Source organism: Tinamus guttatus, unplaced genomic scaffold (genome assembly GCF_059628265.1).
Source record: "Tinamus guttatus ecotype Peru unplaced genomic scaffold, ASM5962826v1 Tinamus_guttatus_pri_ptg000301l, whole genome shotgun sequence".
NCBI lineage: Eukaryota > Metazoa > Chordata > Aves > Tinamiformes > Tinamidae > Tinamus > Tinamus guttatus.
The window spans coordinates 2,915,194-2,931,584 of NW_028288835.1; the positions used below are offsets into that span (position 1 = coordinate 2,915,194).

At 40.7% G+C, this 16,391-nt stretch overlaps 1 protein-coding gene across 2 annotated transcripts in view; it reads right to left on the reverse strand.

The window, feature by feature from the left end:
* The window catches only part of MARCHF1 (membrane associated ring-CH-type finger 1), a 105,913-nt gene that overhangs the window by 75,727 nt on the left and 13,795 nt on the right, over positions 1 to 16,391 (reverse strand). The window contains exon 1 of one of the 2 annotated variants that reach the window (XM_088528109.1): positions 13,503 to 13,567. The exons of the other annotated variant lie outside the window; for it this stretch is intronic. The gene's annotated coding sequence lies outside the window, so the exon portion shown is untranslated. Of the gene's footprint in view, positions 1 to 13,502; positions 13,568 to 16,391 lie in introns of those variants that run through there. 2 annotated transcript variants of the gene reach the window in all.

Sequence of the window (16,391 nt, forward strand, 5' to 3'; positions counted from 1 at the left end):
ATAAATACTTTGCCAAGAGAACCTGCTTTAAAAGAATGCGAAGAAGTAAATGTGCTCCCTCGAGGCAGATGCTGACTGTTTTCTCCCGCACTCATAACTGTGTATGTGTATATGCACATATATAGTAGGAGGAAAGATGCACCTCAGCGCAATGGATGGACACGACACAAGGGCCAAGGAAAGAAGAACGTTTCTAATGAAGGAAGATGCAGTAATCAGGGCTTGTGGGGAACCTCTTTTCTGGGCAGTCTTAGCAATAGCACATTTCTGTAAGGCAAATTCTTACAAATACAAGAGTTATAACCGTGCTTTAATACTTCAGTGATTTATAGATTGCTAAAACCTAAGTTCCACATTGGGATGTGTTGCCCAACACCATGTAAAGAACAGGGAAACCCTAAAGTCGAGGACGAGATACACAAACACTGACAAATCCCAACGGAAAAGGCGTTTGCTTCCTCGGAGAGGGACCGGGTTTGGTGGGTGCCTCCGCGTCCCGTTACGGCTCTTTCTGCAGGATTAACTCAGCACTTTCATAGCAGGAGGGGAACATGCAGCGCGCTCGAGACCTGAAACGGCACCGTGTAACTGCCTTTCTGCCCCTCTTCCCATGTTCCACTACGGAGAACGCTGAGACGACAGGGAACGCTGCGCGATATTATGAAGTTAAATATTAGGAGGTTTAGGTAGGCAGTGATTCGTTGTTGTTAGTCACAATAAAAGTAGCCTCAGTGTTTCTTTTTGTTTGTCTGTTTTCAGTGATTTGCAACAAAATGCTGAATACAAACATTTTTCAAATGCAAACACTGCTATTTCAGCTTTTTTTCATGTACCGTCCAAAAAGATCACAAGCTACAAAATGTTCTGTCTTGCCATCTTCGCAGTTCCACCTTTTTTCCCCACCAAGAACAGTCAGGAATTCAGCAAATAGATATTAATTGCACACAGAGAATAGTATCAAACCTATTTTTCTATTTCTTCCTGTGTTGTAACAGCACTGTTAGAAGTAATAAATAGGAATAAAAAGCGTAACATCTCTACGTGAAGACAGTATTTGTATTTCTTTAGCTATGCAACAAGCAGATCTTCAAAGTGACTTCAATGGGATCTCATATCCTTTTTGCTGTTGTGCAGATCCATAACATACTACTTAATTGTATAGTCAAAAAACATTATTTCTGAATAGGAAATAGCCCTGTTAACACCTGAGCACGTCCAGAACATACTAAACATTCTGAAAAATATCTCAAGTGGAATTTCACACACCTTGTTGCAAAGGAACTCATTTCCAAGGGCCAAACTCTTTCTGCTTCAATTACAAAAATAATTGAAAACTATCAAAACTCTCCATAAATTGCCTGGTATCTTTGATATCTCCTCCTTACCTGTGGAAAACAAACCACCACCACAAAAAACTCATCAAAAACAGATGTATAAGTAAATGTCTGATTGCCTTTAAATCACATATTACACTCTCTAATCTAAATGTGGTCTTGGAGAATATCTTTCACCTCCAAGAAACAAGCAACTCCTATTGAAAACCCCTCTTAAATACAGTATTGCACATACAAGACAAATATTGGATGGACGTATCAGCTCCTCAGTTGCGAAAGTCAGTAATGTTTATATTATATACAAACATTATATATATAATATTATATATATATTATATATAAGCAGTAATGTTTATTATGCCACGAGAAACAAGCTGGAGTCCATCACTTCTCCCTAGAAAGACTCTTAATGACAAAGGCTTCCATGGAACTAGCACGATCAAAAGCTGGAAAGGGTTAATGCTGATCAAACAAACCGTTTCCAAACCTACATGCAATTTTTACTTTTAACGCCAGGTCGTGGTCCTTGTATTCTATGCAAAAATTGTCATATCAGAAGCCTATCCTTTAAATGAAAAACAGCAGATACAAAAGTTAGTCCCATTCTAAATCCAGCACAATCCATTAGCAAGAAGCTAAAGCAAAAGGAGACAGCACTTGCAGAGTCCTAGGTCTGTCAGACACTAAAATAGCCAGTATTGAACCTTAAACAAATAAAAATAGAAAATAAAATAAATATTTTCCACTAAGCCACAGAAAGGGTATATTCACACATTCCTGACAGGATTCCACTCAGAGACATGATGCTCACACAGGGAGAAAGGCTTTTTAAAAAAATACACAGCTAGTAACAGCTGTCACATAATTTACTTGTAATGCACAGTTTATTTTTAACACACAACTCGGAAGAACTCTACTCATATAATTTAGGAGGGCTTTGATGAATGTCAACTTAAATTTTTCTCTCTCCTTCACTAATATTATTTGCATGCTAATGTAATACTTGACAACATACAGGCATGTACATATGGGGCCTTACACATTCAATAATACCTCTCCCATGCACCTCAGTCTTTGCCCAAAACCTTGCCTCTTTTCTTTCCCCCTCTGTGAGAAAACATGGAATTATGGAATTATGATTCCCTGTTTTCTGTCCTGTCTGCAAGGGAGGGTGGGGAATCCAGCCGGCCACCACACCTCTCCCCTTCTTGCAGGACCTGAAGGCAGTGGGAAAACTGCATCTGCCCCTAATAAGGTATGTCCAAAGGAGGGAATCATATTTGCAGGAATAGTGGTATCTTTTAGGAGTCTTTTAAGAAAGAAAAGGCAACACCAGGTATCTGTATATCTCCTATGGCTTAACAATGGCCTTGCTGTGCGATGCTGTTAAAATGGGCATTATGTAAGTACACTAATGGGGATAAGAGGGTTGCCTGACCTCCCAGGATAATTATATCTGATCTAGTTTCTTGGAAATATTCTACCGCAGACCAATTAGAACAGCTTCTTACTGTTTTTCCTGCTTACAAAATCCTTTCAATACGCCGCCTCCATCCTCACCTAACTCTTCCACAAAGCAGCAAATGCATTTCAAAGGATCTTTGAAATGAAGAACCTTCTTGGCCTTCTGATAAACTTTACTCTCTCCTTATTCACTCTATTCACACTTTCTTGTTGTAAAAATCGTGCAGCCCTGAAGAAAAGCATGTATATCTTGAATGTTTTCACACTTGGAGAATGTACTGAATTCACACTGCTACTTTCTAAAGAGAAAGCAAAACACAAATACAATCTCTGGCTTTACTACAGGGAAATATGAAGTTTCTCCAGATTAATACAGGGACACCACAAACTGAGATTTTTAATGGAATTCAGTGCCTAAAACTCAGAGCATTTAAAGGTACCTGGGCACCAAAATGTTCAGCCCATGGGAACACAAGTCTCAGCAGGTTCTGAAATAGGATACAGTTCAGCAGGCAATAAGTCCACCGATACCTTAATGCTCCACATTTACAGGTCCCATTTATTGTTTTTACTGCTTTGTGATTCTGCCGTCTTATTTCAGGTCTGGATTTGGCTTCATTCCTGGCTATGAGGCAACAAATAAGGGTCCGGATCAGCGCAGAGCCCAGCGTGATGCCAACCTCAGCCTTCCCAAGGCAGGACTCGGGGGAGCCTGCAGACCAGCAGGACTCCATAGGGACTTCACAAGCACCTTTCTGCTCCGTGGCTTTGCTCATACAGTCATCAAGAGCCAGGGCTCTGCTCGCCTCATTTTGAGGAGAAAACAGCTGCTTTCACTGCTGGGCTATGAGCAGCAGAGTGAGGAGCAGGTGCCCACCAAGGCCACAACGCAGGTGACGAGGCACTTGGCAAGCAGCAGTGCTTGAGGCACTGAAGCAACGTTAGCAATTGCACACACTGCATTTAAGGCAATAGTCATGAAACAACTGCAATGTATTGACTATAATTAATATTTTACAGAAGCTGGGATATTACTGGGAAGAGTACACACTGTGGACTACGACTGCTAAATCAAAATGGAATTTGAAACTCTTAGTTATGCTTCTTTTCCTGTTCAAACCAAAAGCTCTGCATTCAAGGAATGCTCTTCCCAATTTCAATTTATTACCCACTCCGCTGCTCCAGGGACTACTGAAAGGCTCTCTCATCTGGAGCTGACACCTGTGGTAAAATCATACTGCTAATCAGCCAACTTGCAAAGGTATTGCTGCCGCTGAACCCTAAAGATGTTGTTTTGTCCTTTAGCAATAGGTGAAAAGGAAGCCTGCGAGTTAGAATTATCTACTTTTGAAATTAATTAATTACGGTTCACCTTTTGTAATGATTGTTTTTAAACAGATGAATCTTAAGGAAAGAACATAACATTCTTGAACTTGACACCACTAGTTTTCTCAGCTGAAACAGATTTTTTTCAACAACTAGTGAGATTTTATGTTTCTAATGCTTTTAATTGTGGCAGTGGTAACTAGATGATTTAGTAGCAACAAGGTATGATTTATAGCTTGATGCTTGAGAGCGTTTCAGGTTAAAAAAAAAATAAAAGCCCTTACAAAGTAATGGAATAAACTGTAAATTTACCAGGACTAAACCTACGCTTAATATGAGAGTTTGGGATTTTATAGAAACACATTCACATTTAAGAAGAAAAAATGGATCTTTTTATAACTAAGGTATATAAAATTGTGTGGACTGTCATAATAGGTCTGTTTTCCCTTACATCACTTTTTATGAGGAATTGCTTTTTTCCTCATTCTTCATCAAAATCCACTCTGTCTCTGCTTGTATTTATCCCCCTGTGTCTCTGCAAGGACTGCTTGTATTTATCTTTGAATCATTCTAGTTATATACAGCAATAAAGAAATATGGCAAAAAAAGTTTGCTGTATCACCATTCTCTTATTTGCCATTGATTATACCAAAAGAGGACAAACACAGAAAATTTAAGAAACTACACGTTTTGAGTGGAGGCATAATATAGTTATGAAAAAAGCTTAGTAAAAAATGTAATGCCTTCCATTAGTTTCTCACTGAAAAAGAACATTTTTTTCCTTTTCCACTATCTCGTTTTTAGAACCCACCGTAGATTTTTTTGTAATACAGAAATGTCCATATTTATGCATTTACGGCCTGCCTAGACCATTATATATTTCACATAAAACAGATAAACAACATTAAAAGGTCCATGAAACTGCCAAAGCCATCGTCTCTGTTTGTTTATTGCAGTTCTGATCCAGAATAAGAAGGTGCTGCAGGGATTACAGCATTACATTCCCCAGGCAATACAATGAAACCTCTATCACTCTGCCAAATGCGTTTTCCTCAGTTTATCAGGGCTCTAAATCTTGCTGGTTTACCTATCCAAACACATTTTAATTGTTCATTCCTGAACAGCGCCGTGTCCTTTTGCATATCAGAAAGAGAACAAGAGTTTTCTAATTAACAGCAAGAATAGAGAACAAGATAAAGTTTTGTGCCTAACAACAGTGAGATGAATTTAAAATTCGTAGTATTTTCAAAAGATTTTCCAAGGACTGTAGCGTTTTGTGTAAAATAACAGAAAGAAAAGCTTGCGCTCATTGCCTTTATCTGTGCACTTGGAATCTTAATAGGCTTGAGGAATGAGTGAGCAAAATATAATGATGTAATATTTAGGAACATTTTAAAACAATATCCCACACGTCCTCTCCACGTAGCCTAGGCAAACGCAGCCTGTGTTTGATCAGGAGCCTCAGAATCCTTCCTGTTCAAGAAAGGTTTTACAATCTTCAGGTGAAGATTAGAACAGAAGAAGGTGAAGACCAATGTTTTAGAATAGTTTGGGGAGCCTTAACATTGCCCCAAACACAACTGCCTTTATGAGGACACGTGGTTGCAGTTCCCTAATACACTGTACATAAAATTGCACTCATCCTCTAACCCTGAAATAGCTCTTTCTTCACGCAACTCTGGTTTCTCCAAAATTACTCCTTTTTTTTTAATCAAAAGAATTAATAAAATTGGACAGCATTTACTGTTGAGTTTAAAAATACATTTGTTCCATGATGCTCTCACTTCCTAGCTCAAGCTCTCACGTCCTCAAAGAGAAAAATGGTGAATGGAGCAGTGTCATAAAAGGTGAAAAGGCTCTTTTGGAGCTAGGACTGATTGAGAGCTTAGACTCCGATTTGGAGCAGGAAGAAACAGGTAGGATTAATGAATGGTAAATAAAATTTGCAGGTAGTCAGCACTGAAATGTATCAAATCTCAGCACAGGGCTGCTTGAGGGGGGAAAAAAAGATAAAAAGAACAAAAAAGATGTCACACAGAAGATAAAGCGTTGCTTTAAACTACAGTCAGACCAATTTAACCTGTGCACGAGGTTCCTGGATATATATTGCACTTTTGGCAATCAGCTTGGCAAAGTATAATGTAAGAATCAACAGTCCAATAATCAGAAGTTGGGATTTTCCCTTATTTTAATTCAGACACAGAGAGTTAGAAGTATTTTGCTAAGTGACTTGGTTTTACAGATGAAAAGCGATACCTCAAGGTTTTAGGAGACCTTTGTGTGTCCCTTGTGTGCAGCAGCACCGTGACTGGCACTGCAGCTGCCAACAGTGACACCAGAAAAACTATTTCCAGTTATGCCATTATCTACTTATCCAAGCTTGGCTATTTGATGATAAAGCCTACATCAGCTTCAGGGATAAAGCTGATTTTCTCATGTTTCCCCTATAATACCTGGACTGCAGCAATTCACAAGAATAGAGAATTCTATGTTAAGATCTTAAATAAACTCAAAATTTTCCACCCAGGGTGGCTGGTGACAGGTGCCACAAAATCTCTGGAAGTAGGGAAAGCAGCAGTCCTTCCTGAGGTTGTGTTTCCATGCAAGAATGCAAAGTTTCTTCCAAAAGCCACATGGTCTCCCACTTCTGATTGCAGAGAAAAAAAATGAAAAAGCAACGTGTGAAAACATACCAAAAAGTTCTGATTTTCTTTTTTTTAAGTGCTTTGAGCCCAGCTACTTAGCATACTTTTAGCCAACCATTCTTCAGGTTGTGTAAAATAAAAAACATTGCTGAAGGAAATCCTCAAATACTTGCCCAATCAAAAGGATCTTAGAAGTTTCATGAATAAGAAATAGCAGCCTGGAGCCCATAAAACACTAGCAGATATGTTATACATGTAATATTTAACAGCTCTGAATTAAATTCTATCTTTATACTTCCACTCTGCTCTAGCTTATGATTTTAGTTCTTCATTGGCAATATTCTGAAATGTTAAAGGAACAAGGACATCAGTGGTCCAGATGCTTGGCCATATCCAACAAATGCAGAAACAGTAAGTGAATACAATTTCTATTTTAAATAAAGTTAAAGTCTGATAAGATATCTGTGTAAAGGAAGGAAGTTCTGCGAGGCCAAAGCTTTGTAACACCCAAATTTCCATTGGGCCTGTATGAAATACTTGGAAATCTCTATAGCGCTTTATGGATTCCAAATTATTTCCTGCTAAAATCATAGCCCATATTATATACCTGCCAAAATAGCACGAATTAAAGAACTGCAGAGACATAACAGTTTTCCCAGAAATAAATTACAAGGGGAAGGAATCCACAAAGTATAGTGAAATTTACACTACAGTGGCACGCTTCAAAACAGAACAAAAGGCAAGAGCGCTCTGGACCTGGCTACTGATCCTTCATGCAAATATAAATTCAGGCTTATGGATACTCACAGGGAACACGTATAGATTTTCCCTCTTTTAAATGAAAATAAGCTAACCTATTCAAGGAAGGAAATGCCAAAACAATAAACTTAGAGATATATATAAATATACACACACACACGACATGCCATCCCCCAGATGGCAACATGCCATCACCCTTCTGTGCTACAGAGAGGTGTTCACAGAATACTGTTTATAATGGAAATCATTCTGAATGGTTCATAGAGCAAATAATCAGTTTTTCAGTTCCCAGATTCTTTCCCCCTACCGCACCAGCTCTGTTCTACTACTGCATTTAGGCGCTAGAGCAAACTCAGAAAATGGTCTCAATTACAGCCATTGCTTCGGTCTAATGAAGGACCTAAGCAGGCTGTAAAGCTCAAATGAAGGAGAGGTTCACTGAAAAAAAACCCAACAATAACTAATTAAAAATGACGGAAGATGTTGCTTGATTGTTGGGACGTGGGTTGGATTTTTGAACAAAGCTTAGCAGGAACCAGATAGTCTCTATAATATGGCAGTGTTTCCTTTATAAAACCTCTGACTCTGGTTACTCAGAACCGGAGGAGAACGGAGAACATACGAACAAGTCCAAAACTGCAATTTACTGGAACTAGGAGGTGCACGGATGGGATCATAGAGGGCAAGCTTTGTTCTTGAGACCTGCTGGCAGATCTCAGCAGCACCCAAATACACATCCTGGCACATTTTAAGCTCTGCCTACACACGTAAAGAGGGATGTGGCTACCGAGATAGGCAATCTTAAGCTTCAAATCCCTTATGAGCGAGAAGACTGCTTTTAAAACCATTGCTGGTATTTGACACACAGCCAGCACACAGGAACTCGAGTTGGTGGAATATCCTTTTATCATCTTGTTTTCACAGTAAATCCAACGAGTGCACCATGCAGTCAGCAGCACTGGCGTAATCCTGTCGGGAAAAGCACCCTGGAAGAACTGGCCTTGTCCTGCAGCAAGCAATCTCCTATTTCCTCACTGATAACAGAGGAAACGTCTTCTGCTCACAGGAAAATGAAACAGAACCAAAGAACCCAAACTATAACCAGCCTGACCCTTGTTGGGCAAACTTCCCCATTTGCCCCTGCCATGGAATTGCCAGCTCCTAAAAACTGCTCGCTGCACCAAAACCACACGAGTTCCCACGCAGGCCTTGCAAGGTCCCTCCTAAAGAGCCTCTCTTCCAGAGAAGGGCATTTTCCCAAGGCAACACGCACCAGAATTACCGGGGTATCGTTTGTTTTGTGGGCGCTGACATCAACACACCGACCTCCTCCATGCCTTGAAACGCCTGCAGCAGCCACTGCTCTGATTGCACCTTCTGGTGAAGGGTTCAAAGCGGTTACCAAATTAAACTGCACAAAATATTGGGCTTCTCCATGGGAAGAAAAAAAAAATCAATTGCTTTGCTTAATTTAAGGCCTTACAGCAAATGTAAATAAACATGTAAACTTTTTTTTAAACTATGTTTTTACCAATTACAGGCAGGTTTCAAGTACCAACTATCAGTATATACACACCACAGTTGCCATAAAAATCATTTAATAGATACCTATAGCCACTGATGTGGCGCACACACAAGATATTAGTCTTCAAAAATATTTCATCTCCCGCTACTACTTCTTCCCATTGAGAGTATGGAGCTACTACCTCTCCCTCACAAATATCTCACTACCTCCTAAGCTATTTATGACCTTTAAGGTAAACGTCAGAAATAAGTCTATTTGGGTTTTTAAAATAAAAATATCAGGTTCAAGTGCCAAGGACCATACCATGCCCCCATCATGTTGATGTATATGTCAAAATATACATTTAGGGCTCAGCAGAGCTGCAGATCTCGCTGCCCCATGGCACATGAGCTGGCAGAATGGGAAAACGCTCCGGAAAATCGCTCTGCTTCACATCAAATTGGGATCCACGCTGGGGAGGGGATTAGAGAGACTTCGTTAGGCAGATCCACAAACTCGTGTGGCAGCACTTGCTTTTCACAGTCATGGAGAGAAAGAAAATCCCTCTTTGCATTTTATGAGAATCTCTGAAATTCTGGGAAGGGAACTAGTATTCACCATTGCCTCATCACCGTGCTTCCGCTGCTACCCACTGCTTGCTAACATTAATAATGGGATATCAAATACTGTAACAACTTTAACATAAAAGGCAGGCTTTGAGGCCAAGGAAGCCAAGAATAATTACCAAAATAAGCAAGGGATATTCCCATAGAAATGCATCCAAAAGTCAAATTGCAGTTCCAGGGTCTTTTTTTCTTTTCCTTTTCCTTTCAAGAAAATTCTTGCAAGGCAGCTGTGTAAGGGCTGATTAGCTTGTCACTGTCTTATTTCTTTATTAAATATCTTCTACTCCAAAATGATTAAGCAGATTGCATTTTTGCTTCTCACTGATATGAGCTAATTCATAACCCTTTTAAAAACCACATTTACACCTTCCAGTACCCCATTTTGAACAATCAGAGTTGAGCTAAACAGGTACAGTATCCAGAGCATCAGGAAAAAACACAGCTTGGTAGCAAGGCCTCTTTTCTCTGCTGTAAAGTGCCATTTTCCTCGGCTTTTATCAACATAATTCCACCATTCTAGGATGCAACATTCCAGTTCATTTTTCCAGGGCAGCTATGATCTTTACAAACACTAGGCTAGTGCTACTAAGCAAAGTTGGCTAAAATTCATGCCATTACCCTGTCCAATTTTCTCTACTGTATGTAAGCTTCTCTATGCACTCAACTTAAAAGAATAATTCATGTTTGTACACAAGATGATGTAACCAGACGCTATTTGATGAACATCAGCTCATAAAAGGTCCATAAATAAATAAAATCATTACACAGGTATTTCATTTACTATAAAAGAAATATATACTTATATTTCTTTATCCTAAGTTATCAAAGAAAATCCACCAGAAGCCCAGCATATACACAAATATATTCACACAGTCCAAAGGAACTACGCCCCAAGGTCTGTATTTTCTAAATCTTATCAGATCTGGTGTCCCCATGACCTGATTTGATTTTTAGGTCACTGACTTAATTCCCTTTGAATTTGAGCTGTGGTAAACTTTTCTGAAAACATAGACCCAAGTGTTTATCTTCATCATAGAAACACAATTATGTATTAACTCTGCACTTATGATTCTTCTTTAATATTAAGGACGGTTAAATTAATTACTGAAACAACAACAAAATCTACATCATATTGTGACTGCATCTGGCAGTCTATACTTTTGCATTCATTTTTGGCAGCAATCTTTCATTAGTGAAAGAATAAGACAGACAACTTGTTTGGTTAAATCTTTTGCCCCAAACATGTAGTATAAATGAGGGTTAAACTTTCCTAAAATCAGTGGATCCAACCTGTGGAACATTATAGCTGCTTTGGATTGGAGCAGAGCTGCTGTAACAGCTTATTCAGTATCTAAACAGTTCCTCATCATGGAAAATAAACCATGTGGTTTGGTTGTTAGGCAACACAACAGACACGAGGAAATTCTATAGTTAAATTTGATACAAAAATCTGATGTTGATTACAGCTTTTACTATTTAGAAAATTCACTTAAAAATTACAGCCGTAATTTGCATAAATATTTTTGCTTGCACAAAGGATGCTGATTAGGAAGGCTGCCTCTGAAAGCTCCCTCTAGCCGTGGGTATCTTGCTGCTATCCCATTTGTCAGATACCTACGCACTCGTGGCCCTTAATTAATCCCGCACTTAAAAGCCCCTGAACAGCGTGACAGGATTGGTGGCATCACAAGGGCCACGTAGCTGAAGTTCTCGTACTTGAGTCAAACGAGTCTTCCCAATTCACTGCAAACCCTGAAACACTTGGTCATTGCTGCGAGCTCTATGAGCAGACAGGAGCTGAACACTCATTCATAAATTTTAATGTTCTTGTAAGGAAATCATCTAAAACTCCCTCCAATAATAGAGGTCAACACAGAGCTAGCAACTGGAAGACCTCTCAGACACTTCATTTCCAAGTCCTAAGGAGCTCGTTGCTCCCACCGCTCTAGGAGGTCCATGTAACCACCAGAGGACTGGGTTTCTTCACTTAGATCTTACACCTCAAATTGCCTCCTAATGGTAAGAGAGGAAGCAGGTATTTGCACAAACAGGATCAGTAAATAGCAGGAACCCAGAAGAACTGAGAAGACATAAACTCACCAAACAGAAATGCTGAGTACAAGCAAAAAAGTTTCCCTTGTGAGAACCACGTAACGAAGGTGTGTGGGGATGGAGGAGCACATGTATAAGCCTGAGCAAGCTCTCTATGGACAACAACAAGCCTGCTACACCATTCCCAAAACACATCCATAAGAGAAACTCAAGCATCACCAGAATTTACAAGAGCTGATTAGATTATGTGAAAATAACCCTAGTGTTTACCACGTCATCTACAGCATCCAGCAGCTACACGTGGGAGCTTCATTCTGAAGAAATCAGAGCCATAAGAGATGATCCCATATTCGAGCAGGATGGTTCAGCTCTGTCCAGAAGAGGACAGTTTTGCTAACACATTTTAGTGAGCATATTACAAGTTCTTTTTTTTTAATATTAATTGTAGAAGACAAAACGAACTTTTGTAAACTAACTGACCAGGCCAGTTTGCTCTGTTCTCCTACAGAAGCTCCAAAATTTTCAATAAAAATCTTTGTTTTCCAAAATATGAGAGACTTGCAGAAATGAAGTGGGGAAAAAGAAAAAATAGAAAAAAATAAAAAGCATATGAAATGATTGTTATCATCTACAAAACTCCACACTTCCCTCCACCACTCTAAATAAAGTACCAAATTTACCTGACCTCTGTGTGAATGTTACATATATTCTTCAGCTAAATCCAATGATCAAATCAAAACCAAAATGATAGAGAATTTTAAGCTAGGTAACGTCTTATATTTCTGCTTTTCATATCTTCAGACTTAATACAAAAAACACTTCCCACCTGAACTTTAACATTAACCAACCACTGGAAATAAAAAAAAAAAAACACAAAATCTGAAGCTTTGTGTTTCCGTACACAAATCTGTGGACATGATGAACTCTGATGATAACGTTACCACTAAGCAACTTTCTAGGGAAACAGTTTACAAAGGCATCCACATGAAACACAGAAGAATCATGTCACAGCCGAATACTGAGGAAAAAGGCATCACAAAAAGTCTCCCAGTTTACCAATGCTACGATCATGCAAGCTTATTTTAAGTATCAATCAGCTGTTAAATTTATATTTCATGAAAACTAGGTCAGATGAACTACAAAATAAAAGTTTAAACACTGTTTCCCTCAGGGATGAAATTTATTGTCCAATCTGTCAGATAATGCTTAAAAGAAAGATGATGTCTGTTTTCCCAGTAGTTCCTCCTTTTTCCCCCCACCTAGAAACTGTGAACAAAAAGATAGAGCCAAGAAACATATTTGTAAAATGCAGATGTCTATATATGTCCAACATATATTTCTGTACCATCTAGAAACAAGCCATTCGTTTGGGGTGGAAGGGTAGCCTTTCTTTATCTTATTCAATATTTAATGCATGCATCTTAAAAAAAAAAAAAAAGAAAAGAAAAAGAAAACAAAAACCACTTACTTGTAAAAAATAGCATGAAAAACTTACACATATTTCCTAGATTTTTTGCTGCAAACATTAATACAACATGAAATTACAGTTTCTTATTAACTAGTGCAACAAGATCCTATACTTACTGACATAACCGCATTATTGTGCACTTATCAGTAGGTTGAGGGATGAAAAACAAAACGCTGCTGCCTTTTAAATGGCAATAAAGCCTCATGTCAGAGCTCGCAGTGCACATCTGCTATGAAGAGCACATGCACAACATCCGCAGGGCTTAGACGGGGTGTTTTTCGTGTTTGCCTCGTTGTGCTGTTCCAGCACCCACCTGCCTCTTACCTCGGCTTCCTTGCTCTTCTCCTTGCTCCTGCCCATGGAGGTCCTGCCATTGCCGGCGGCCTCCCGCGCCGGCACTACGGAAATCTGCTGCAGGGGCATTTCTAGAGCGCCGCGGCTCGCCGGGGCCTCAGGGGGCGGCCGCGCTCCTCACTGCCCCCGAGCCCACCCGTGCGCCCGCTCATATCCTCGCCGCGCCGCGCTCGGCTCTAGACAAAAAGGGGAAAACACCGTTTGAGAAGCGGCGCGGCACGTGCCGGGCTCTCCCAGCAGCAGCGCCAAGCGGCAGCGAACAAAGGAGGAAGAAATCCGCGAGCGGCGGCATCTCCGCCGCCTCCCCGAGCAGCCGATGCCATCCCCGCGTTACCCGTGGCCGGGAATGCCGCGTCCCGTCGCCGCCGCCGCCGCTCGGGCTCCCCACGCACCGGGCCGCGGAGCTCGGCGGCCTGTTTCTGAGGCACGGCCTCCTCCTTGGAGGGCCCGGGCAGCTCCCCGTGTCCTTCCCGCCGCTCCGGTAAGCGGCTTAGGGCCGGGAGCGGCGTGAGGTGCGGGGTGACGGCCCGGTGAGCGCACACGGCGCCAGCTTAACCCTTCCCGGGCATGGAGCAAAGCAATAGGAGCTCGGCCACGGCGCAGGATCACGGAAAGGGACGAGAAGGAGGCAAAGCTTTAGCCTCCATAGCCCTTTGAAATATTTAGTATTCTTAGGAAATACTAAGAAGTCGAGCAAAATTGGATCCATTTAAAGAATAAAGCAATATCTGTATGAGAACCCAAAACATAAATAATACAGGAATGAAAGCAGACTAAAAGACAAAAGCAGAGCAAACACCTTAATTTGTAGCTGTATGCAGCTGAATTCTACCAAGACGTAAAGGCACTCACCTATCATGCAGCCTCGATACTCTTACAAAGCCACATGGGCAGGATTTAAAGCACTTGGTTCACCCCTGCAGGGTCTGTTTCTCCGTTTGAGTTAGAAGAACTCACAAGAGATTGAACCGACATGAACTAGTCACCGTGTCTGCCCCCTTCCACATCCCTGGCTTGAACTAAGGGACACTGACACACGATACACGAAAGCAGCACAGTAACCTGCACTGAGAGCAGGCAGGCACGTGAGGGTAGGCGTGTGCATGGGGGCGTGTGTGTGTATATATATACATATATATATATATGTATGTATGTTTGCATTAATGAAACAGACTCACAAAACATAAAATGAAGTCTATTCCCATTCGCACACTTCCTTTACACCGTTCAGATTTTACATGTCTATTCCACCTTTACTCTGTGTTGTTACGTTTGAACGACTTCACTTGCGCACGGAAAGATTTTTAAGCAATTTGATCATAAACCCAGAAAAAAAGACAAACCCTTGCTTACTAACACAATTCTAATCCAAAAATATGTTTTAACAGTATCCAAAGACAAGAAATGCCACCCACCAGGCTGGTGAGGTTTAACTGTTAAAAATGTCACTACAATGCAAGGAAGTTCTCATTAGATTAAGGGGAAGTTTTAAAGCTACAGACAAATGGTTCTCCTTCCTCTGAGGCAGGACTGGATTAGGAATCCCTAAATCTGTCTCTGCTTTGTCATGATAATCACTTACCTCTTTCATAAAAACATTAGCGGAAAAACAGTTTTTCTGGGACTTGAAAGGGAGCTTTTCTGTAGTATGTGATTCCATGCCTAATTAAGTTTAAAAAAAAATCACTTCCCTTTTGACACTGTGCCAATATTTCTGCCTTTTAAAGCATCTGAACTTGAGATTCCAGTGAGGGATTTCTAGGTTAACTAGTAATCTCTTTAATCCCACCTATGTCTGTCTCAGTGATCCAGAATAAAGATCTTAAAAAGAACTAAGCACATCACACCCTTTAAGATGAAGAAATCCTGCGCCCCTTTTCCCCCCACAGTGCACCTATATAAGCCATTAACAACTATAAAAGACAAAAAACAAATCTAAAGCAAGGGATAAACATTACCATTAAATACATGCACGAACCCTTGCATTCAGTTTCGGAAAGCTGCATATATCGCATGTACTACACTCCCTTTAGTCTGCTACCTAACCAGGGAGATCTTACACCTTCATAAATAACTGCAACCTATTATCACATTTCCTATAAGCTCCACATATTTTACCTGACCTCTGGGCTGTACCTTGTGTCCTCCAGGTGTTCATAACGCGGGTGTTCATTTTGTTAGTAAGAAACTTTTTATAAATCAGGATAACTCTACCCCTCATTTGTCCCCATCGAGCAAAACAAGGGAGGTGTTGTGGGCATTCCCTGGTGCCCGAATGCGCATGGCTCTCCTGGGCATCCCTGGGCAACCCAGCATTGCTGCCAGGGAGCAGCTCCGGGGCCCTGGCGTTAGCCAGCGTGCGAATGCAACCGAGGCGCTTGCTCCTCACCTGTGCAAACAGCAGCATCACCAGAGGGGAAACTAATGAACAGCTGCAAATCGTTAACAAAAAGGCAATAACGAACATTGTCAACAGCTAGAGAAAGAACAACTAGCTAAAAATGCACGTTACGGAGGTTACATGCTGCAGCGTATTTGCGTATGCGCATGTGTTTATTTACAGACACCCATATAATTGTGTACATAGAGCTCCAAAAACACTGTTTCAGCTATTTCAGAGTAATGAAAACCATGTATTTAACCAGACTGCAGATCCCCCTTGGACGGGGCCACGCGGCTCCGCTGGGAAACTGTATCTTTAGCCAAATAAAATGATAGTAATTTAGTATTCAAACGTTCCCAGTGATCAGGGACTGGATCTCGGGTATCTCGATATCAAACGACTCGTGCTTGGATGCTCATGTATTGGCGATTCTTGTGCTTTTAATGGCAAATACACCTGCCATTCCACCAAACTTC